Source organism: Protopterus annectens, chromosome 1.part1 (assembly GCF_019279795.1).
Source record: "Protopterus annectens isolate FY-2018-M chromosome 1.part1, PAN1.0, whole genome shotgun sequence".
NCBI classification, from domain to species: Eukaryota; Metazoa; Chordata; order Ceratodontiformes; family Protopteridae; genus Protopterus; species Protopterus annectens.
Genome location: NC_056726.1, coordinates 1,870,057,616 through 1,870,082,929, shown reverse-complemented (window position 1 = coordinate 1,870,082,929; position 25,314 = coordinate 1,870,057,616).

The following is a 25,314-nucleotide window of genomic DNA, read 5'->3' as shown; positions in this document are numbered from 1 at the left end:
TGAACTTTGTTTTAAATAGATGCAGAGTATTTTCCCAAGCAGTGGTATCCTCTGATGTACCTGTTCCTCCAAACTATTGTGTTAATGTTGCAGAAAAGGTTTAGCTCCCTGGATCATGTAAATCTCACATGACTTGCGGATGTGAATTAAGTTTATCGGTAATAGGTCAAACTTAAGGGTCTGTAGATGTCTTGGTCATCATTCACTTACTAAAAAGCCTGTAGGGAGGCTAAGGCTGAGCAGTGCTGCTAGGTGTATAGCTAAATCATGCATTATGCCAGTCAGCTGCATCCTGGGATATTATCAGGACCCACTGACACATATTTTTTTGCTTTTGATAACATTTTTAAGACTTAGTCTTGTGTGATTGCTGGTTGAAAGTGAGTTTCAGATATTTTTACATTAGACAGATGTGAGGGAGAGGAGTACATAAAGCTTGAGCTGAATTTATCAGCCAGTAGCAGGTACATCACTTACAATCAGCTCAGCACATTGTTGGGTTGGGCTTCTGAGATTATATACATAACCAAAACGGCCTTGTGACTGCCCTTTGCTTGGGTGGCTATTTTCCCTTCAGACTTAGTTTTCATATATTTAATTAAGCACCTGAGTTGCTTGTATAATGTAATAATAAGAGCTCTAAAATTTTGTTTATTGCTCCTCTTATTTGCCAATAATCACTTCCTTTTACTGTACAGCTTGTTGATATTGAAGTTCCACCATGGGAATTTGCTTTTTTAGCATGCAATTCTATTTGAAACTTGCCATTGTATCACTTAGGAGTAGGTAGACGTAAGTAGTCTGTCTTGGTAGAAATTTTTAAAGGAAGAAGTGGTCCCTGGATTAAATTTTATTTTGAAGGAGATGGCTGTATGGTCAGATCTAACAAGTGATGAAGATACCCCCATTTTTGCAAGGACAAGATTTAAGACTTTATCCCCTCCCTAACAGGTGAGTGATGGTATAGGTATCCCAGTTTCTAACTGGATATCAGCCATAAAAGTGGCATTGGGTTTAATACTGCGTGAAACTAGTTATTGCAGCTGAGTATTGTGGCTTTCACGGGTCATACAGGGAGATTTATAACTAGTCAATATATGATAAGAGACCTTTCTGATGGTGATTTGGATGTGAAGAGGCTACAGTGCATCATGCTGATTAACCAGTATTGATGTGAGTCTCTTGTGAATGAAGATTGAGACCCCTCCACGTGCCTTTTTCTCCCCTCACAGTGGCTGATCTAATAGTGGGGAAAACATTATAGCACTGCACAGCCAGAATACTCTCCCCATTTTAAATCGCATCTCAGTCATTTCACTGACATTTATCCTCTCCAAGGTGAAGAGGGCTCGCAGAGAGTGAATCCTGCTGCCTAGGCCCCTAGCATTAGTCAGTAAAGTTTTCTTTGTTTGTTTCATTATATTGGGAGGTATATCTGTTTGGCACTGAATGTCTTTGCCAGTCACAATTTCAAATGATATTTGACCACAGGGATGATTATCCGTGTCTAGAGTATGTGTCAGCCATTGCACATTTGTTAAAGATGTGAGATCTTTGTCTGCATTAACACTTTGGGAATAATATGGACTTTATAGAATGGTTTCGTTTGTCCACAATTACTATTTTATCACTTGTTATGGAAGGGAAATTTTACACTACTGGACAGTTTTGTGGTATTTATGTCACTCGGGAGATGTCTCCCATATTCGCAGTTGCAGTGATATGAGTTTCAGTTATTTGCATTTTCGGTAATGTGCATTTACATACATCTGTACTTGGCAATTTCCTTTTCGGTGATGTGTAATTTCAACAGAAAAATGTAGACCTATATATATGTATATATGGGTTCTGTTCTGAAGAGCGAAATACTGAAATCTTGAATTTCAGTATTTCAAGCCCAAGAAGCAGAATCCACATAATAGCGAATGTTTAGAAGTGCGAAATTCAAAACCTCGAATACCAGAGGTTTGGAATTTCGTGCTTCTAAAGTTCCGCTATTGTCATGTATTCAGGTAAGTGTGTGCGCGCGTGTGTGTGTGAGTGTGTGTGTGTGTGTGTGTGTGTGTGTGTGTGTGTGTGTGTGTGTGTGTGTGTGTGTGTGTGTGCGTGTGTGTGTGTGTGTGTGTTAAGGGGTTTGGGTAGGGGCTGTGGTGTGTGTCAGTGTGTTTTGTTGCTGTGATGTGTGTGTGTGCCAAGAGAAAGTAGCTTGTGTGTTGGTGTTGTGTGTGTGTTTGTATGTAGTGCAACCTCGGAGTGAGAATATTTAAGTAGGGGGGCTGCAGGGGAGCTTGCCCCCCTGCTTTCATGTGGTAGAGTGATTCTGTGTGTTTGTGTGGTGGATGGTGTGTGTGTGTGTGTGTGTGTGTGTGTGTGTGTGTGTGTGTGTGTGTGTGTGTGTGTGTGTGTGTGTAATAAAACTGCAAAATTCAAAACTTCCGGTATTCGAGGTTTTGAATTTCGCGGTTTTTAGTTTTCTTTGTTTTGTGGATTCCACTTCTTGGGCTCGAGATACTGAAATTCGAGATTTCAGTATTTCGAGCTTCTGAAGTGAATCCGTATATATATATATATATATATATATATATATATATATATATATATATATATAAATATATATATCTATATATGGATCTACTTTACTATTTTGAAAGACCACAGTCTCAAATGTTATAACACTGAGATGATAATGATAATGCTGAAAACTGAAAGACTGAAACTTCACAATACCGTATTTCAATGACCGGAATGGAAAAGGTAGCTGAAGAATCCATATGACATTTATGTTAACTCTATGCATATGGCTTTAAAGATTTGTAATACATGCCTAGTTAATGTGACAGATGATAAGGAACAATAATGTGCAATCCTGTGCATGGGTTTTTCTATAGTGCAATCTTTGAGTTTTTATATTTAATTTGCAGGGGCTGTGTGTGTGCCCCCTGCAAGAATGTAAAAATAAATGTTGGTTTGTTTCGGTGTTTTGAAATATGATATTGTGAATTTTCTGTCTTTTCAGTTTTTGGCATTATCTTCTCAGTATTATAACATTTGGGACTGCGGTCATTCCAAATAGTAAAGTAAATCCATATCCAATAATTGGGACATACTTATCTCACAACTTCAACTTCACCCTAAAAAATCATCACCACATTTGTGATCTATATTCCACCTGGTAATACACCTGCTAGCCTTGAAGACTTCTTATCCTGGTGTTCTACCACATACTCACAAGAAACCCTTATTCTGGGGGACTTCAACCTAGATTGGATCACCTGTATATCAGAACCACCAAGTCATTTTATTTTATTTATCATTTGTTGACCGGGAAATTCCGACTAGGTTCCACAGATCCTGTTTTCAGCGGAGGCCCGGGGAGAAATGCTCCAGACGCATGTCTTTCGAATGTGGGAGGAAACCGGAGTACCCGGAGGAAACCCACGCGAACGCAGGGAGAACATGCAAACTCCACACAGAAGGCACCCTGGCCGAGAATCGAACCAGAGAACCTCTTGCTGTGAGGCGACAGCTTTAACCGCTGCACCACTGCGCCACCCAATCTAATAAATCTCAATGGCTACCAGCAGCTAGTCCAAATTCCAACTAGATGTGATAAAAAATTTAAAAGGGAATCCATCCTTGACTGGCTCCTAACTAACAACCCCACATTGTACCCTCACACAGGCAGTCTCCCAGACATCTTAAGTGACCACAACATAATCTACTTTATACATAGTAGAACAACCATATGCAAAACCACTAACTATATATCCACTAGAAACACAAAAAAATTCTCTCCTGAGGTCCTCAACACTTTACTCTGTAACTGTGACTGGACCCCTGTAAAAACCCTCCCACTTGACCAGGCTGTAGCATATTTCAACAAAACATTTCTACAACACCTAGACACTGTTGCTCCATTGTGCAAAATCAAGGTTAGAACCTCTACAAATCCCTGACTCAGTAAAGAACCAAACAAATCCTCAAGTCCAGAGACACTGCCTGGCTTAACTATCAAAAAGCAAAGAAACACAAAGCCTAACTAAGTACCAAGAACTGCACAACCATGCAAAAAAATGCATTAGGCTGGACAAAAAATCCTACTACAGAACATTACAAACTAAATACCAACACAACCCGCAAAAATTTTGGAAAAATGTAAACCAGCTACTGAAATCCACCCAAAAGGCTACCCCAAATCAATCACCCCTGACACTAAAGTTCCCATCGAAACATAATTCAACTCCCACTTTGTGAACTCAATTCTATCCTTAGTATCACAGGACAGTTCCTTCCTCACTATCCCCCCCAACACAAATAACACTAATACAAGCTTTACCCTCAAAACAGTTTCCACCACTTCAATCAAAAGCATGCTCTCCAAACTAAAAACCACATCAACAGCAGCCAACCTACTCCCCAGCTATTTCTTGAAACTCACAGCAGATGCTATTGATATCCCAGTCTCCACTCTCATAAACAGATCAATTGTTGAAAACTATGTGCCCAAACTCTAGAAAATATCCTATGTTACACCCATACATAAAGGCGGGACCTCCACTGAACTTAATAACTACAGACCCATTGCTTTACTCTCCCCCCTGGCCAAAATCCTAGAAAAATGCATCCATACCCAGATGCTAAACTATCTCCTAGACAGCAACATCCTGTCACCTACTCAGCATGGTTTCAGACCTGCCCATAGTACCACAACAGCCCTCCTCTGCTTCACAGACACAGTAAACCGTCTCAGAAATGAAGGCCTACAAGTGTCAACTCTTTTTTTGGATATGTCCAAAGCATTTGACACAGTTTCACACCAAATCCTGCTAAACAAACTATACCAATATCATCTATCAAATTCCACTCTTACCTGGCTCCAAAGCTACTTAACTGACAGGTACCAAGCTGTGAAATGGGAAAATTCTCTCTCTCCTCAGCTGCCCATAACTATAGGAGTCCCACAGGGTTCTATCTTAGGACCACTACTATTCACAGTCTTCACAAATGACCTCCATACCTCCACACAGCATGCATCTATAATTCAGTATGCAGATGACAATACCTTAATCTGTACTGCACAAAACATTCCCACCCTCCTGAAAACAACTCAACTAGTAATCTCTGACGTTGAGAACTACCTTACCAAAGCCCAACTTATCCTCAATCCAAAGAAAACTCAGCTTATGATTATAACCAGTTCTAACAAAAACACTAACAGTCAATTCACTATCTACTCCACAAATGCTACTCCAATTGCTCCAGTGGCACAGGCTAAGCTATTGGGAATAACCATAGACTCCCACCTAAAATTTGATAGTCATCTCAACTTAACTATTAAAAAAGTACATGCCAAGCTGGGGTCACTCTACAATATCAAACCATTTCTTACCAACAACACAAGATCAGCCATTGCTCGCTCCCAACGTTTATCCACTCTACTCTATGCATCTCCCATTCTGACTAATCTCAACAAAACTGAACTAAGCAAAATGGAAGCCTGCTATAACAGAATTGCCTGCTTTGCTGCAAATTGCTCATATAGAACGCATCACTGTACTGCTTTGAAACAGCTCCGCTAGCTTGAACTGCCTAACCTCCTAACCTACAATCAGCTCTGCCTCTGTCATTCTATCTATTACCTCCCCAATAAGTGCCCTGCCCTCAAAAACCTAGTACAACATCACTCAGCCAACAGGCCTCTTAGATCATCAAGCAAACTACTACTAGAAGTCACCAACAGCTACAATAGCTTTGGAGATGCACTATATAGTAGTTCAATGGCTAAAAAATGGAACTCTGTCCCTACTAGCATTCAGAACACATCATCCAAAGCCTCCTTTAAAGACCTCATCAGGCAACATCTCAAGCAAAGTTGGCAGTGCCATGATTGCTCTGCAGGCTAGTGAAAGCAGATAACATATACATACTAAATCTAGAGCAATTGATAATAGTTTTCAATCTTACTCACAAACACTGGCTAATCTACAATGTATGTACTGTACCTGTGTACTATGTCTGTATTCTAACTATGTTCTAAATTTCAGCTGTACACTACAAATCTATTAATTACCTTTATTTTTAAAATTAATATTTTTTTGTTTGTTCTCCCCACTGTAACTGTTTACGTGCCGCATACCACTGTAAAAACATGTCTCTTGTAATTTGTGTGTATACTGATCATGTCTAAATAACTAAATGTGTCTGTAATTTTTCTTTGTGGAACTTTTCTCCCCGGGCTTTTGCTGAAAAAGGGCTTTTTCAGCTCAGTCAGACACCCCCGGTTAACAAATTTATAATAAATATATATATATATATATATATATATATATATATATATATATATATATATATATATATATATATATATATATATATATATATATATATACATATATGTAGATGCATTATCAAATGCTACTTTTATCTGAATGCACTTCTTAGAAGTTTACTGATGGCGCAGGCATTTTTATCACAGCCTTTTCCTTTTTCAGATGCACAACCTTATTTAAATTTTATCACAAGTGTATACGTTACTGTCCTCTATTGTTATTTCAATGAAATATAAATATCCTATATTGTCAATGACACAGGAGTGTTAGCCTTCTAGCATGATCCATGGATTCCACTAGGGTTTGCTGGCCACAGGTGGAGGTGACTTGCAATTGCATAAAAATGAATGTTATATGGTAAATGTGTATACACTTTTTTGGGACAGTTTCCTTGATAGCACTTATAACAATTCACTGATGTTTTATTCCTTTGTTTGAAAGAGAAATGTCATTTGCCTGTTGTTTTGGGGGTGTGGGATCCAAGTTCCTTCTCTGTCTTGTCAGAACCGAAAATATTTTTACAGAATTTTGCTTTGCTGTTGTGACTCCTTGTTTTGGATCAAACCTTTGTTTGTTTGTGACTCTGATATGTTACAATCACATAACCATTGTTTTTTACATTTGAATAACTTGAAAGGTTTTTGTTTCTCCAGTGGGTAATATTGAAAAACTAATAATATCTGTTATATCTAAGCAGGACTTTTATTTATGTGATATTTATATGTAGTATCATTCTTTTGTGTTTTATGTCACCTAGGACTAAATTGTACAACTGTTTTAGTAATGTGCTGTTTTCTGCTTGACAGATGGTATGGGGATATGTCAGGAGGAATTCAAATTTGGCAGCAGATAATGAATGACATGAATGCTGTTGGGGACTGCAGCAAGACATATGATCAGGTGCACCACAAGGCCACTGATATGATTTCATCAGCTGCAGTGGCCTGTGGATAGCTGACTACTGGGGAGGGGGGCCTGCTACAGAGCCACCACTAACACTAAATGAAAAGTTCCTGTCCACTGTCAGGGATCCAGAGATACTGGAAAGTCCACAACAGCATGTGATTGATGTTGATGGTGATGTTTCAGGGAGGACAGGTATGTCCCAGGAGGAGTTTCCAGGTAGGTTTGCATATGTAAAGATTTCATTTGTATATTGAAATATTGAATGCAATAGTTAAGTTGTTGTAATACTTAATTATTGGGGGTGGTGAAATTTATAGGTTGCTACAGTTAACAACAGATTCAGGTTCATTACACATGGGCTTGGGGTGGAATTCTCATCAAAGTTTCAGTTAAATGTATTGTTACTGGACATATAGAAGCCAAACATTTTTCCACCTGTGTTACTGTGGTAATGGTTTCCTTCCATTTTGCTTCATGTCTTGCAGGACCATCCCCTCTTGCAAGTGTAGAGTGTGTAGAGTCATCTGCACATGGTAAGCCAAACGTGTTTATTTCAGTACTGATGAGCATCTTAGTGAAATGTGCATTTATCCATATGTGTGAGGTGGGTGTCAGGACTCTATGTGTTTTGCTGTACCATCTGAGATAATAGCACCACTTCTAGTTTTTTTTTTAACATAATGTTAAACTTTAGCAGTGTAGCTATTAATTTCTTTCCTGTGTTTGTTGCTTATTACAACAGGTATTCCTGACAGTGGAAGTGTAGAACTCTTCCCACCTGATGTCAGAGTATCAGCAGACTCTGATGATGATGGTAGGCAAACGCAATGCACAGCTGGGGTGCAGAGGTTTCATCTGACACTGAGATTGACAATCAGCTATCCCCTGTACTTCCATCGGACACAGCCAGTAGGCCTATGCGAATCCATTCCAGTTATCCCTCTGATATTGGACAGGTAGAGGGTGACAGACTTGATCAGGTTAGTGTGTTTACTGCAGCATCATTTCCTCTTCATTCTGGCTGTAGTCAAAGTGTGTTCGTGGTGCCACTCAGGAGGGTTGTTAGGAGTGCTCGGAGGATGTTGTCTGTTCATCCTGCACCTGGTCCTGGTGTGTCTTTCCTTGCCAATTGACATATGTTTACGGCCATAATGGAGGCACATACATTTTCCAATAGGGCCTTCAAGGAAATGCTTAGTGTTGCAGATATGGTACAGACTGACATGCATGACTACCTCCACTGTGCTGTCAATTTAATGGATCTGATGAATGACACATTGGAATGGGTTATGTCTTTGATGGAACATCTGCTGGGAGGGGGACAGCATCCATGTGGACATAGGTAAGCTACATTATCTGAAGTTAGCCAACATGGCCATGTCTGATCATGCTCCCGCAGTGACAGTACTGGCATTGCTCCATCAGTGGTTGAGGTGTCCACAGCCAGATGTGACAGGCCATGGGAATGTTTTCTTGGGTGTACTTGCAAGGACAGCTCATCCAGCCAAAATCAATCACACTCAGGTAGCAGCCGTGTATCTGGCCATGGCTGTGGACATGGCAGTGCAACTCCTGGAACAGCCAGTTCCTGGGGTTGGGGACAATGACGATGAACTATCACCTCTACCATACATGTCTCATACCTGTCTGAGATAACAGGTAATAGAGCTAGCACAGATCGTGGATGTTCTTGCAAACACTGATGGTCTTTTGGATTTTCCTGGTTAAGGGTCGCCACAGCGGATCTCTGATTTGCTTATGATTGGCAGTGATTTTTACCATGTTGAGTTGCCAGCCCAGCACCCAACCTTCAGAGAAGGAACACCCAAACAGACACATGCACCTACATGTATGTCTTTTAAATTTCAGTTGATTGTGGGGAGGACATGCAGACTCCACACAGGAGGGACTCCAGACGATAATCGAACCGGAGAGCCTCTTGCTGTGAGGTGACGGCGGCCAACTATGTAGAACACTCATACATCATTTTCAGCTAGAGTGGCCATACAGACACACACACATAACAGTTACATGAATCAGTCAGGAGCCTTACAGCTGATTATGTCTCCCTGGCCATTTAATACTTTACCCAAATATCTGCCAATTTCTCTTTCTTACTCACACACACTCACTACCTTTTGTGTAAGTCTTGCCCTCTTCCTCCTTCCCTCCAACAACAGCCTGTACAAATGATGATAACTGTGCATATGTTTGGTTCTATGTTTTGGATTGAGGGTATATATGTCCTTTGTCTGATGTCCAAGGTGCATAGCTGACTTAGTGCTTAGTATATCTGTGTTTGTGATGCTGATTTGCAAATTGTACTGCTTTTTTTTCCAAGTTTTTGAAATGTGTACATCTCTCCTAAATTATTAGATCAACAAAGCTGGACTAAGCCATAGATAAAATTGTGATAAATGCATAACAATAGGGAGAGATTTTAGTTATTGCAGGTCTTACAAACTTAGGCAGTCATAGAATAACAGGGTTTGCATTACTATTTTTCATGATTTTTTATAAGGATATGAAGTCTGAAACTGAAGTGTGTCTCATTATTTTTAAGCATCACTCTAATTTGCCATTATGCCATTAGAGGTTCATAGGTGTATGATGCAAAACTGTGGACATTCTATAAAAATATGAGTGTCTGAATCTTTGATACATGAGGCCTGTTAGCTGATAGAGAACATGTCACTGATGTCATATCTTGATGTAATTGCTGTAAAAATCATCTACTTAAATTTATGTACATTAGCAATTATCAGTATGCAAGGATGTGCCATTCCTTTGTATTCATAGACACTTTTTTTGTTTTCTATCACAGGTTCAGCACGTACCTTAGAAATCCAGCAGTTAACAGGATCATGGGAAGTTACTAGGCTATTGGCCCTGAGGACCTTACAAGCCTAGCCAAGAATTTACCACATGTAATGACAAGTCAGCACCTGTTGCCCCTATCCACAGGGACACAGATGGAATCCCTGGGGTGTATTTTCTGCTCCCCATCCAGTTATCCAGGTTGCACTTAAAAAGGGTTAATGAGGTACTCTGCTTGATGTGGAAAGGGTGTATATTCTCAGTCTCTATGACTCAGGAATAGTAGAACGTTAAATAAAATGAGGAAAAACCCTAAGTCACCCACTGGATTGCCAACTGGCTCACAAAGAACCTACATGAAATCAAGTAGGGGAAGTTATCTCTACAAAGATTCCAGTCACCAGTGCAGTCTCCCAGGGTTCTTTCCAGGAACCTCTGCTGTTTGACATCTACTTCTCTGACATAAAAGTTAATACTCAAAAGATCTGCCTGACTAAGTTTGCAGATGACTGCAAGTTAGGAGCAGTGATTGATTCCCCAAATGACTTAGTCATCCTGCAGGAAGACTTTTCCCAGATAAATAACTGGAGTGAAACTAAAAGCCAAAAATACATTATCATATCTTTTAGCAAGTCATTTACTGCAGGAAACTATCAAATTGACAATACACACCTAGGAGCTGATTCAGTTGTTCGGAGTTTGGGAAATTATGTGAAAAGTGATATAACTTTTGACCAGCATGTGTCCATTGTCACAAGAAAGTCATTCTCTACTGCATACCTTATAAACATAGAGATTGTATCTAGATCTAGTCCCCCTTTACTCAGCCATCATTAGGCTAGTCATTGAGAATAATACCCCCTTTGGCATGTATTTGTCCAGGCACATGCAACAACTGGAAGGCAGACAGATGTACCTTACTAAAAGGATACAAGGCTTAAACAATATGTCCTATATGGACCACCTCAAAGCCCTGTTACTATACTTGATATTGTGCAAACTGCTAAGAGGTGACCAGAGTCTGGCAAACAAGGCATCCTCTGACTGTTACTGGTGGATTTACTGCACATCAGCAAGTCAAATGGCATCAGGAATACTCAGTCTAGGGATCTAAACATCTCCATTACTATCAGCCAAATGGTTTGAACGGACAGGAATATCTCACAGAAGATACTGCTGTCCTGGAACAGACTCCCCATCTGCATAAAACAAAAGAAATCTCTGTCCATATTGAAGCACAACTTGGATATATGAGATAGGAAGCAGAACATTTACCCCCAGGACTGCCACCTGTACTACTAATTGACAAAGGCAGCTCCTAAATGCATTATCCCATGTGTGGGTCCCTCAGATTATCTATGACATGATTTTAATTATTCTCACTAAGGATAATATATAATTATCACCCATGGTATTGGTATGATAAATATAATGCCAAACAGGGACAGATTAATTCAAGCAGCAAAAGGGAAACTGGATGGGCTTAAAATGGTCCACAAGGGCAGGAAGCCTAGTACTGACCTATAAACAAATGAACCTATGATTAAAAAACTATGGCATTCCTGAGATATGAACTAGATTCTAATGTCTGTGTAATATGTCCAGATCAGTAAGTAGTGAAACATTTTTTTTCACAGGAATAACTGTCTAGATGTAGACTGAGATGTGAGTTGAATCATATCAAAGATATCTCTCCATTTTTGGTATTGATTTGTCACTATAAGGAATACACAATTCCTAAACTGTCTAACAAAATCCATGAGCAAACTTTTGTAACATATGCCTGGAAACTTCTATGGCAGGCACAGTGCTTGCTTAAATATCTTCTGTTAGATTTGTAGTCTTGTCATCTGTCTTTTGCTACCAGATTACCCCTATTCTAATTCCTTTCAATTTATCATTTCCAGAGTAACCTGTAGTGAATTCTTCATATGCATCTTCTCTCATCTTTCAGTCAACTTTTATATGGCACAAGTAATTTCAAAAGGAGCATTTTACAGGTCTCCAGGATATTCACTCCCTTATATTCAACATTGATCAGATCAATTATTGACTACAATGCCCCCTTCTATAAATATTTCATTAACCTTATCAAACAATTATAAAGATCCCAAAGGTTTCTAACCAAGAAAGGCTTCTGGTTTTAAAGAATATCCATATGGTACAGAGTTAATAGTACTGGCAGAGCACTCTCTGTCCATGAAATGAAATGAAATGAATTCAATGAAAACAACAATGATTAGAAGAAGTACATGCCTGCATAACTAAATGGAAGAAAAAGACAGAGAGAGAGATAAATAAATGGCATTAAATGGAAGGAAAAAGAGGCGAGCTGGCTGTCATTAAAGACAGAACAAGACAGTCAATCAGGGACTCGCGGCCAGAAAGCCATTCAGGAGAACCTCAAGGATGTGGCTGAAATTCATGAAAAGATAGAAAAGTAGTAAATAAAAGTAATGAAAATTAGTGAGTTACTTTTGAGTTATATGAGGAAAAAAATGACAAAGCATAGAGGAAATTTGGGCAACAATATCGGTATACTCCAATGAAATACAGTTCTGGCAAAAATGTAAGGCAAACATGAAATGCAATTAGCTGAGTTGAAAGCAATTCAGAAAGATATAAATTAAAAAAAATGTTGGAGAGCAAGGACAGAGAGAGGAGAGGGAAGTTAAGTTTATGAATATCCCTGAAGGAGAAGAGTGAAATGATTTGATGTGTATATGATTGAACAGTTATCTAAATGAACAGAAATCCCCAAGGAAGTGTTACTGTTAGATATAGCATATCACATCCAAATATCTAGTGACAGCTTCCAGATTTCCTAGACCAATTGTGAACAACGTGCAAAATTACTGATCTAAGGAGTAAATATTAAGCATCCTAAGGAACAAAAGGGAAAGAACTCTTTACAGAGAAGACAATTTTTGTTGACCATAACAGCTCCTTTGGGACAAAGTATAAGATTTCCTTGCATCTCAAGCAGTGCAAAACCTTCAAGTTAAGGTTTAAATTGATCTCTCCTGCTGTGCTGAATGTTTTTTTTTTTTTTTTTTCTGACAGGGACTAAGACATTAATAACAAAAATTGGAATATATTTTGCAAGAGGGGCGAAAAGTATCATAACAATTAACAAAAAGCAGGGAACATGCAAAGTGTCGATACACCAGTCCAAGTATATTTTGGAAGGCAGCAAAATTACTTACAAAAACTGCATGTCTAGTAATCATTTTAATTGGGGAAGTACTTGTCTTCTATATGTGGTCGTGTCACTTCACTTCTTTTTACTCTGGAAAAACTGAAAGAACATTAAGAGGGTGAATTCACAAACACATGCATGATGCTCTCAAAAAAGATACAAAACACTTTGCAAACATTGCCTTATAGATAAGACCTCAGATTTTGTCACATTTTACTTTTTTTTTGCTTTAAATATTGGACAATGTTCCCATTAATATCAGAGGTGGTCCCTGGGAAACCAGGATTGAGTACAGGGAACTAACATGACAGATAAACTTAGATGCTGGTTGCCACCAGGACTTAATGACAATCTATTGATATCTAATGTACTGAAGCTGAGAACAAAATTATAACTTTTAACTTTGTGCATGACAAAATTCATAGTAATTAGATATTTTTACATTGTTTTTTGAACATTCAATTCCTTTATTTATTTATATTTTGACATATTTTTCGAGTGTGGTCACATGACTTTAATCAAATGAATTTGAACATTATTTAATGATGAATTATGTCTCATGTCAGCTTTGATGAAATCCTGACGGCTCTAAGGAAAAAATGCTTAAATGTGATGTCATTAAATCATTTTACCTGATTTCTGAGTGTTTGGACTTACCTCAGGTTTTAGAAGTTTCGTGGTCTCCTATGAAGGGTGAGTGTTTTTTCTGAGTAAAGGTGGGGAGATAGACTGTATGGATGCATGGCACTAGGTAAAGTATCTTTTCAGTTTCTTTGCACAGTGATGAGATAGTGGAAGGGAGGATGCCAAAGAAGAAAGCAGCAAACAAAATTATGTGTCAGTAAAGGACTTAAGAAACTGTCATTTGGAATTGTAAGTATAAAGATACTGTGGTAAAAAGGTAAGACAAAAACATGATTTGCTCATTTTTTATATGAGCTATAATAGTTTGTGATTGCAGTGTCTTATGTACAGAGATACTCTTACTCATAAAATACCAGGATATGCAATTAGCAACTAGAGTAATGTGGAAGAAAGATACTCAGATAGTTCCAATATTAGTAAGAGTAACAGGTTTAATGAAAAATAAAATTTACAATTGGACTTAAATATGCTAAACATTACAAGAAAACCTGTATTAATTACAGAAGGAGGCAATTCTGAGCACAATTCGAGTGATGAGAAGAGCACTCTTAGCTAATATCTAAGATTGATACAGTACTAATTTCATGAACTCATATCTTTCCCTGACTTAGAAATGGGGACCATTCCCATCATGGTATTAGGAACCCAAAACACTTGGAGAAATTATACTGTGAGATAACAAACATGGGAAGTGATGAAATTCATAATTACCATACAGAAAATTATTATTTGCTATTTTGATAAAGAGAGGCATGCCTATTGGCCAGCACAATGGCATAGAGGGATAAAGCCCTAACTCCAGCCCACCCAACTCTCATTTATGTAGCAGCTTGGGCACCTGAGGCACAGGCAGAAAGGGATGCATTTGCCCATCCCATTAGGGATGGTTTTCATCTAGGCATTCCATCTGGGGTTGGGTGGTCTATAGAGGGGACTAGCATTCAGATGTAATAGGAAACCACAGGGGAGGGGAAAATCAGAAGTAGGTCATAAATGAAAACATCCTCTGATGAAAGCAATCAATAGTACACACCCCAGGACTCACTTAAGTTCTACGCTTGCCCCAGACTTAGAACAGAAATAGCCCAGGGACTGTTAGGAGAAGCTGATAGACCCTGAAATGGATGGAGGTACTTGGGTAAACCAGATAGAATGATGAAGAAGGGGAACATAAAATGAGGGATACCTATGTATACAGAAGATTATAAAATAAATAAAGATGGTGGCTTTTAATCCTGAAAGAGAAATGGAAAGACGATACATCACACTGAGGAAGGTATATATCCCCCACCCAAAATAAATTAAAAAATGAGTAAAAACAGATTTTAGTGTAAATACTTGCCTGTTTTGAAGGGGATTTGGATATTAGCAAGTGACTGGAATGTATTTATAGCAAAGGGAGATGTAATTGACTGTCCAAGGATAAAAGGTGTTGCACCTGAAGGGAAATTACTTAGCAGCTATTCTGAAAGCATTTGGTTTGGTAGATTTTTGAAAGAGTTTAATTATTAAGAAGAGGTACACCTACTTCTTAGGCAAATGTGGGAATTGGTCAATATTGGATGGGATATATCTAACCAGAGAGCCTGAATATCTTATAATGGAGTTAATAAAACTCCACAGAACTCTGTCATAACATGTAGCAGTCAGAGTGGATATGTGAGCTCTACAGTTTGAGTGAAGAGATAGGCATTAGAGTTACAGGTAATTTGCTGAAAAATAAGCAAAAGAAGATAAAGCTATTGCAGAGTAAATTGGGTAAAATTAGACGGAGTCATGATGATCAGAAAGATGAAACTGAGTGGAGGTAGACAAAAAGAATTTGAAAACAAAATGGTAGAAGAGGAAACATACATTTGAAAAGAAAGATGAAGGTTTTGAAGACCATGCTATGATGAATGAAAGAATTACATGAGATGGAAACTGATGCAAGTTTGGAAGAACAGTGAGAACTAGAAGCACTACTGAGGAGCTGGAATGAATATTTGAGAGAATCAGAAGTAGCAGGCAGCACTTGGGCAGCAATATTTTGAAATACGTTGATGTTGCAAAGATTTCTTGCAAGTAAACTAAGGCAACAAAAATCAGAGAGGAATACCAATGCAGTAAGAGATCATACGACAGGATGGTTATATAAAGAACCAAATGAGACAAAGTATTCACTGGATACTATATGTCATTGTATATGTCCTAGAGAGTGGATACTGCATGGTTACAGAGACTGGAGGACTTCAAGGGGATTTAGACATGCCAAAGGTATACTTTATGCTTTGCAAGGAGTTCATGAGACCCATAATGGCAAGGATATAGAAAACCAGATTTTGGCACAGTCTACAAGTAAATGACCAGGATGGGATGGGTTTCCAATAGAGATATGAAAGAAGAGCAAGCAGAAAATGATCAGTTTTTGGCACAAGATGTTTAATATAGGTTTAGAGAAAAAAAAGTTCAAGAGTCATAGCAGACAGCATTAGTATCAGTTATACTAAAGGAAGGGGAAAAACTCAGTCAATCCAAGTTCATATTACCCAATGTCAGTACTGAACCATAATTATAAAGTATTTCTGACCATTCTCGTGAACAGATTAGTTGAGATTCTGCCTAGGATTATAAATATGGATCAATGTGGTTTTGTGAAAAGCATGCAAACATTTGATAAAGTATTCAAAACACATAATGATACACTCAGAAATAGAAGAGGAAAATAAGGCAATTGTGCTGGAAGGATTAGATATAGAAAAGACATTTAATAAAGTATATTATGGGAAATAATAAATAAGATAGGCTTTCCTCTAGAATTTGTTAAACTGTTACAAGAGATATACAAGGATTCAAAGTCAGTAATAAAAAAATTATGGAAGATAACACCTGAATTCAAGATTGGGAAGGGGACCAGATAAAGATAAACACTTTCCTCTTTGTTTTCACAATATATTTAGAAAATTTGCTGCAAAAATAACACAATCTGAACTGAGAGGATGGGTATAGTATAGATGATAAAAAAAACACCAATGTTTGCTGATGATATAATTATTACTATATATATATATATATATATATATATATATATATATATATATATATATATACATATACACACACACACACACACACACACACACACACACACACAAACATATATATATAATTATATATATCAAAAAATTACTTTATTGTGGCAATTCACTCAGTCACTGGAGTATAACAGAAATGCTTAAATGATAAAACCAAAGTTATTTGTATAAAATACTGCAAAAGCTATCCAGAAGAACAACACAAATACTGAAAAAGCTTCTTGTACCAGAGCTACAAGAAACACCAATAGTTAAATTTAGTGTTTTCCTTCTGTTTATTGAACTATCAGAACTTCCACACAATGCTCACACTATTTAAACATGCAAATAAGTAACATTTCAAAGTGAAGATACAACCTCAATTTCTCTTTCAATTAAAACATTACCAATTAAATAATTTAAACCATTTAAGAGCACATTTGATATTCAAGTTCTCATTTAACCCAGGTGAACAATCAGAATTAAAAAATAACTCTCACTTCAGTCCAAGCATTTCTAATAATCCATTTAAGTCTCCTACACATGGGCAACAACAACAACTTCATCAACACCCTGAAGTACTATAAAATGAAACATTTTGAAAGTAAAGCATCTTACACTATGTCTAAGAAGAACCTGTTTACTGTCTTTATTCCTAATCACTTATTGATGATCTCTTACTCTTTCTGAAAGCTTCCTGGTAGTCTTACTCATATAATAACCTGTGCAAATTTCACAAACCACACAATAAACCACATTTTTGCTACTACATGAAAAATATTTTCTAAAAAGGACTTTGTAATTGTTATGTTTAAAAATAAATGAATTTTCCTTGAAAACATACTTACGATTGGAGCAATTAAGGCATCTAAACATCCCTGTGTTGTTCAAACTTGAATTTGTTCGATTACTATTGCAGTGCTGAGACTTGAAAAATAATTTCATTTTCCATGTTTTCTTATAACTGAAAAAAAAGGTTTATTACCCAGCACGTCATTAAAATCTTTTTTTTCAGTAATGCACCAATTCCTTTCTATCTTCTTTTGGTTTTTCCCGGTTAGGGGTCGCCACAGCGGATCACCTGTCTGCTCATGATTGGCAGTGTAGTTTAACAGTGTTGAGTTGCTAGCCCGGCAGCAAACCTTCCACAGAAGGCATACATATGCACGCATGCCTAAGGCCAATTTAGAGAGTCCAATTCACCTACAGCATGTCTTTGAGATGTGGGAGGAAACTGGAGCACCCATAGGAAACCCATTTGACCACAGGGAGGACATGCAGACTCCACACAGAAGGCATCCCAGCCGAGGATCAAACCAGAGAAACTCTTGCTGTGAGGTGACAATGCTAACCACTGCATCACCATGGCTGCCCGCACCAATTCCTCTCTATAGTCATTCTTATTTGGTACATATCTAAAGTGATGGGTAATGTCAACGAATAAAATACCCTAGGAAAGCCAAGAACAAATGGATGACCAGGTAGGCTGCCTTAATAAAGGTATGGTGGGATGTTGGTGAAGAAGCTGGGCTACCGGTAAAGCCTTGAGAAAGGCTGTGTGTACACAAGCGCTTGTGGCTGAAGGCTGAGTACAGGTCGTAGTTCCGGCTGGTCAGGTCGTCTGATGAGAGAAACTGCTAGTGTGGCAGCTAGAAATCAAAGATGAAACACACAGAAAAAAAACAGACAAAACAACGTAAATGTGTCTCAGCTAAGGAGCTCTGCTCGCCGTGGTGGCAAAAAATCAATGTAGTCGAAGTTCAGATTCTAGAAGGTCGTACTTTATTGAAGAAAAAAGTACCAGAAGTACAATCACCATCAAAGCTTAGTTCCTTAATGGAAAGAGTGATCCTGAGGATTTCCTTTTATAAGAGTACTTGGGGGTGTGTCAGTGGGAGCCAATCAAGCGTGGGTGAAAAAACCTTTATTGTGATTGGGCATGACAACTTGACATCACACCTTACAATCTGATAGGTTAGATACCCTGAGCCAGCTTATACATGGTTAGTAGAATCACTCTAAACCTACAATAGTGAAGTTCAGAGATTAGCTAAAATTAGCTAAATAAATGTAGTTAACTAAAAATAGTCTTGCTGGAAAACAATCAACCCTTGCTGGTAAAATACATTGTTAGGCTACACTTTTCGAAATCTTCGTCAGGATGCTGGATGACCTAAAAGAGCATAATAAACAAAGCCGAGCGTCTTAGAGAAATAGCAACAACATGTATGTAAAATAACATGTATGTAAAATAAGAAGCAGGCTAGAAAACCAAAAAATAAGACCAAAAAATAAGAACCAGGCTAGATATCCAAAAAATAAGATAGGCGGGGACCACAACTCACTGCTTGAGAAGAGGAAACTCGAGTGGCAAATACGTTTTCAGGCAAGGAAAAGACCAGGCTTTAACTATGTGGAATCTTTGACCCCAGTCTTGTATCTCAGAAAGATACAACACTGTATACCACAACCTCTGCGCCGGGACCTCTAACAGATTTACTGACGAAATGTTACCCTTCGTGCGACAGCCAGTTTTGATCTCACCAGTCTTCCTCCAGCCCATGGTCTGATACTTCCCCTGGCAAATTCGGACTCATTTGTTTTTGGTCAATGGTTCATTTATATATATATATATTTTGTCTTTCATGTCTTTCATGTTTTCTACAATAGTTCAGTATTACTGTTTTTTCAGGTCTTTCTAGCTTTTCAGGTTACATATCAGTGCCTTTTTAAGATTTTTTTTTTAATTAACAGCCCTCATTCAGTTCCATATCTTAATACATTAGTTTCTATTGATATCCATTATTTAAGAATTTTTCACTATTTTGTTTCTCTTTTTAGTTTCTGTATCTTATTTTTTGGATATCTAGCCCGGTTCTTATTTTTTGGTTTTCTAGCCTCTTTCTTATTTTACATACATGTTATTTTACATACATGTTGTTGCTATTTCTCTAGTACGCTCGGCTTTGCTTATTATGCTCTTTTAGGTCATCCACCATCCTGACAAAGATTTTGAAAAGTGTACCCTAACAATGTATTTTACCAGCAAGGGTTGATTGTTTTCCAGCAAGACTATTTTTAGTTAACTACATTTTTTTAGCTAATTTTAGCTAATTTCCGAACTTCACTATTGTATGTTTAGAGTGATTTTACTAACCATGTATTAGCTGGCTCAGGGTATCTAATCTATCAGATTGTAAGGTGTGATGTCAAGTTGTCGTGCCCAGTCACAATAAAGGTTTTTTCACACACACTTGATTGGCTCCCACTGACTCACCCCCAGGTACTCTTATAAAAGGAAATCCTCAGGATCACTCTTTCCATTAAGGAACTACGCTTTGATGGTGTTTGTACTTCTGATACTATTTTCTTCAATAAAGTACGACCTTCTAGAATCTGAACTTCGACTACGTTGATTTTTTTCCACCACGGCGAGCAGAGCTCCTTAGCCGAGCCACATTTACATTGTTTTGCCTGTTTTTTCTGTGTGTTTCATCTTTGATTTCTAGCTGCCACACTTGTGGTTCCTCTCACCAGACGACCTGATCAGCTGGAACTACGACCTGTATACGAAGCTTTTCTAAAGGCTTTACTCAGCCTTCAACCACAAGCCCTCGGGTATGCACAGCCTTTCTCAAGGCTTTACCGGTAGCCCAGCTTCTTCACCGACATCCCACTGTACCTTTATTAAGGCAGCCTGCCTGGTCATCCATTTGTTCTTGACTTCCCTAGGGTATTTTATTCATGGACGTTTTTCCTCCTCTGCATAGGAGCTTGAATACCCAGGTCCCACAGACAATCATTTTCCTGCTGGACAAAGTAATGGGTAATGGAAAACTATGCATCGTGTTTTTTTCTGAACCTGTCTGCTTCATGGTGAAACCATGCCTTATAATCAGTGGATATTTTATTAACCTATGTTGAAAAGTTTCTTCCATTACCTCATTTATTAAATGTTCTGGATAATTCCTTTCTAAAAAAAAAAGACTTTTAAGAAAACCACATTCTTTTTAAAAAGTGTTATGTTCACTAACCAGTCTTGAAAGTCTAATCTACTGCCCTTTAATTACATTGCGCTTCATAAAAAATGGATGTTGACTTTCAAAATGCAAAACGTTGTTTCTATAGGTCTCTTTTCTATAAATGTTGGAATAAAATTGTCCTTCCTTCTTATCCAAAGTTAATTCAATATCTAAAAACTGTATGATTTCTCCTAAACCAGGCACTTTAAATTTAAGAAACTGGGCATTGTTTTCCATCTCATTTATGATTGTAAACAGTTTCCCCTAGTTCGTCTCCAAGTAAAAAACATATCTTTTATGTAATGAGGATAAAATGACATCAAAGCAAACCCCTTTCATTTCTTAAGTTTTTCCATCTCCTAGTTACTCAAAACCAAGTTTGCATATGATGGAGCCATCTTGGACCCTATAGCTACACCTCTCACCTGATAGTAAATACTGTTGTAAATCTACAACTTCAACAAGATCATCAATTAAATCATCTTTTTGTGTTAAAAAGGTGTACTTACTGAGAAAATTCCTTATAAATACAATATCATCAGCATAGGGTATACTGGTGTACAGTGAGAATATATCGAGATTGAATAAAAACGTATCTTCCTTGGATATACTTTACTTTTGTAACAAATCCAAAAAAGTAATGAAACTTTAATGAAAAACTTTCAGCATTTGTATAAAATATGTACCTTCATATAGGCTGGTACAGGGATATCCACAACTTTGGTGACAATATAAACTAAATACTTATGGCTTGGATAGCTAAGAATTCCAAGGAATGCCAATGAGAACCATAGAGAGAGAGATAAAGAACAAGATATTTTCCTTGATGAGAAGATGGAAGGTTTTGAAAGTGATCTTAGATCAGGGACTGCAATTAGTTGGTACAGTATGTTCATTGCTCTCTTAATATTGTATATTGCACAAACACTTATGTATGACCTAGGGAAGGATTTTGGAAAAAAATAAGGAATGAGTTAATGAAGTATATTTAGGAGGATAAAGACCCAAGAGTGGAATGGTAGAAAATAATTTTACCAGTGGACAATGAGGAACTGGCAGTACCACATTTGCAAGCATATTTTAAAGCAGCCAACTGGTATATTATCTTCAGAGTAATAATTATACATCAAAATGGAAGTGAATAATGTTCATACAGGGGAGACATTAAACAGGTGAGGAAATTAGATATATAGTTATGAGTGTTAAAGTGGAGCAAAGCAAACATTACATGGAAATAATATACAGTAGCATAATAGATACATTGAAGGCTATGGAACTATTGCAGTAGAAGTTTGAATTGTGGCCAGTTGGACTCGGCAAACAGACATTTTCTATAGATATTGTGTTGGCAAAAGGATGGAGGGATAGAATAAGGAACACTTATTATTGTGAGCAGATATGAGTGAGGAGAAGGAGAATGGAAATTATAGATGTGACAGAAAACGACAGGCCAAATGGGAGAGAGCTCATGTAATACAGGGACTACATAGGATTCTGTATGGGTATGATGAAGAATTAAGAAAGAGATGAAGATGCAGGAAATAGCTAAATTACTAAAAGATGCCAGAACAAATGAGGCAGATAATAAAAGACTACTAAGTAGAATGCATCAGGTCATAACAGTGGATAGAGGAAAGAATTATGGGTTGAGAAATACAGGTATGGCAAAACATGGCTGAGAAGGTAATATCTGAAGAGAAGTGGAAGGAAATGTATATAGCTCCTATAACAGTGAAAAAATAAAATATGAAACATTGTGTGGAAATGTTTGATAAAATATTTTTACATGACAGAAAAGGTGCAAAAAGATGTTTATGGGGGTCAGCCCAAAGTGCTGGAGATATGGACAAGACTAGGTAGGGAACTTGAGGTATATATTCTGGGACTGTAGTAAGCTTGAATGCTTTAAGCAGGAATTAAAGGTCTTAAATTAGACCATTTTAGGACAGGAAGGCAGCTTCGAGAAATTAATTTTTTTATTTCAATTAGGCTGGAGACTTACAGGAACAGTTACATGTGCAAGATTTGATAGGATTATTATTGATAGTTGTGAAAAAGAGTATGGCAATGAAGTGGAAAACATCTCAGGAGTCCAATACAGAAGAAGTGGAAAACTGGAAAGCTCACCCATACTCTGCTACAACTTGATGTAAGGGAAATGTTAGTTTGCTTTTGCGTTCTTATATTTTGTATTAATTTATTGCCTTCTATTTTGTATGTTGTGATTTGTTTTCGCTACACTGTATTTTACTTGTATTCTTTCAATTGTATATTAAAATTAAAAAAGAGACCACAGCTGTGTTTCTTGTGAGTCACACAGAAATTAGAATGGGTCAATTAAGGAGTCACACGGAAGATAGAATAGGTCAATTAAGGTTAATTATCTGTGAACTGAGCATGGAGCTGGGAACTAAAACTTCTATTTAAGGGGCAAAATAAAACATTTTAAAGCTTTACTGGAAAGCTCACCCAGACTCTGCTACAACTTGCTGTGAGGGAAAGATTAGTTTGCTTTTGTTTTCTTGTATTTTGTATTACTTTGACTTCTTCTATTTTGTATGTTGTGATTTGCTTTCTATACACTGAGTTTTACTTGTACTGCGGTGGTGGTGCTGCGGTAGCGTTGTCGCCTCACAGTTAGATGTTGCTCGTTCGATTCTCAGTTAGAGCGTCTTCTGTGTGGCGACATGCGTGAATTGGCATTCCTTCATTGAAGGTTGTGCGTTAGGCCCGGTAAGCCAGCGCGTAGAACTCTACTGCCAATCATTAGCGGACTGGAGTTCTGCTGTGGCGACCCCTAACCGGGAAAAGCCGAAAGACACAAACAAACACTGAGTTTTACTTGTATTCTGCTTTTAATTGCATATTAAACTGAGGAAAGAGACCACAGCTGTGTCTCTTGTGAGTCAGACAGATGTTTTCCACCCTCCCATCCTGGTGGTATTGTGTTCTTAAACTCCACTTAATTTCTAGTTGCCTGTTCCTTACATTAATTTGACTACATACCTCCTTACCTCTCTCCTTTTATTGCTTGTTGTAAGAACAAAATTATTATTTAGCAAAATCATTCCCCTAGAAATTTTTAATTTATGGGCCATCCCACTGTATTCCATAGAACCAGAATATAAGGTGCCCGCACCCTTTCAATCTATCTTTCTCTTTTAAAATTAGTGGCTCTCCAATTAGACAGGTAAAGCTTAAGTTTCCCCCCTTTCATATCTAACTGCTTAGTGAACTCTGCAGTGCTTAGGATATTAACCCATCTTTTCCCATCTTATCTTTAAAATCTGCAACATCTATTGCAATACCACTATATTATTGCCCACATTCTGCCTCTCAGTAGTCATCTTGGAATTAGTGCTTCTGTTTTCTCCTGGTGAGAGAACGAGCACATGGACCTAATTTCCTGGAGTCGGCTGATCACTGGAAAGGCTAATAACTGTTTCATAGGTGATGGCTTGGAATTTGTGCTTATGTTCTGCTCCTGTTGAGATAAGGAGCAGTGTGCATTGATTACTGATTGTTTCTAACTGGGCAGTGAGTGTCTGTGCTTGACATTCCTGATTGGTCTGGTAGCTATTCAAGGCATCTACCAGGAAAAAGCTATAACAAGCCTACAGAACCTTGCATCATCTGGGACAAGACTGTGGATCACCAAACTGGTTGTGGCCTGCTTCTCATCTTGGGATTGGTGCTAATGTTTTGCTTCTGGTGAGAGAAAAAGCAAAGGAGCAATGTATCACAGCAGAGGGAAGCTGTGGTGAGACTAGAACTAGTAGTAGCCATTCACATGGCTCCTCTCTATTCATTGTTCTCGACAAGCTAATTCTTTGTTTTCAATAAGTACTGCTTGATTTGTTCCTAACTTCAGAAAGTCTGGCTAAAAACTTCATCCTTAAATTTTCAGGATTAGTTTTCCCTAAAGTATTTGGCAGTGCCCTGTATAGACATAGACATCTTGAGTGACATTTTTCCTGTAAAACCATGACTGAAATGTCACCAATACCTACTTGCATATAGGACAACTAGCTTAGAGTGACAAGCACTGTCCCCAGAGTTGCAAACCAGATACTCCTGACATGGCTTTATATTCTCACTGCAACTGTCCAATCTAACCACAGATATGAACTCTCCCACTATCTCCATTACAAGCTTGGTGGATATGGGCATCCTGAAGCAATCTAGAAATTGCCTCATATTTACTGACAACCAGTTAATTCTCAAACAAACTGATATGGTATGTGTGAGAGATGTATTTACACAATGTAACTGGAGGTAAAGCTCTCACAGGAAAGTACTCCTAATGTCAATAAGGTTGTCAGTAATACACATGCTGCATCTAT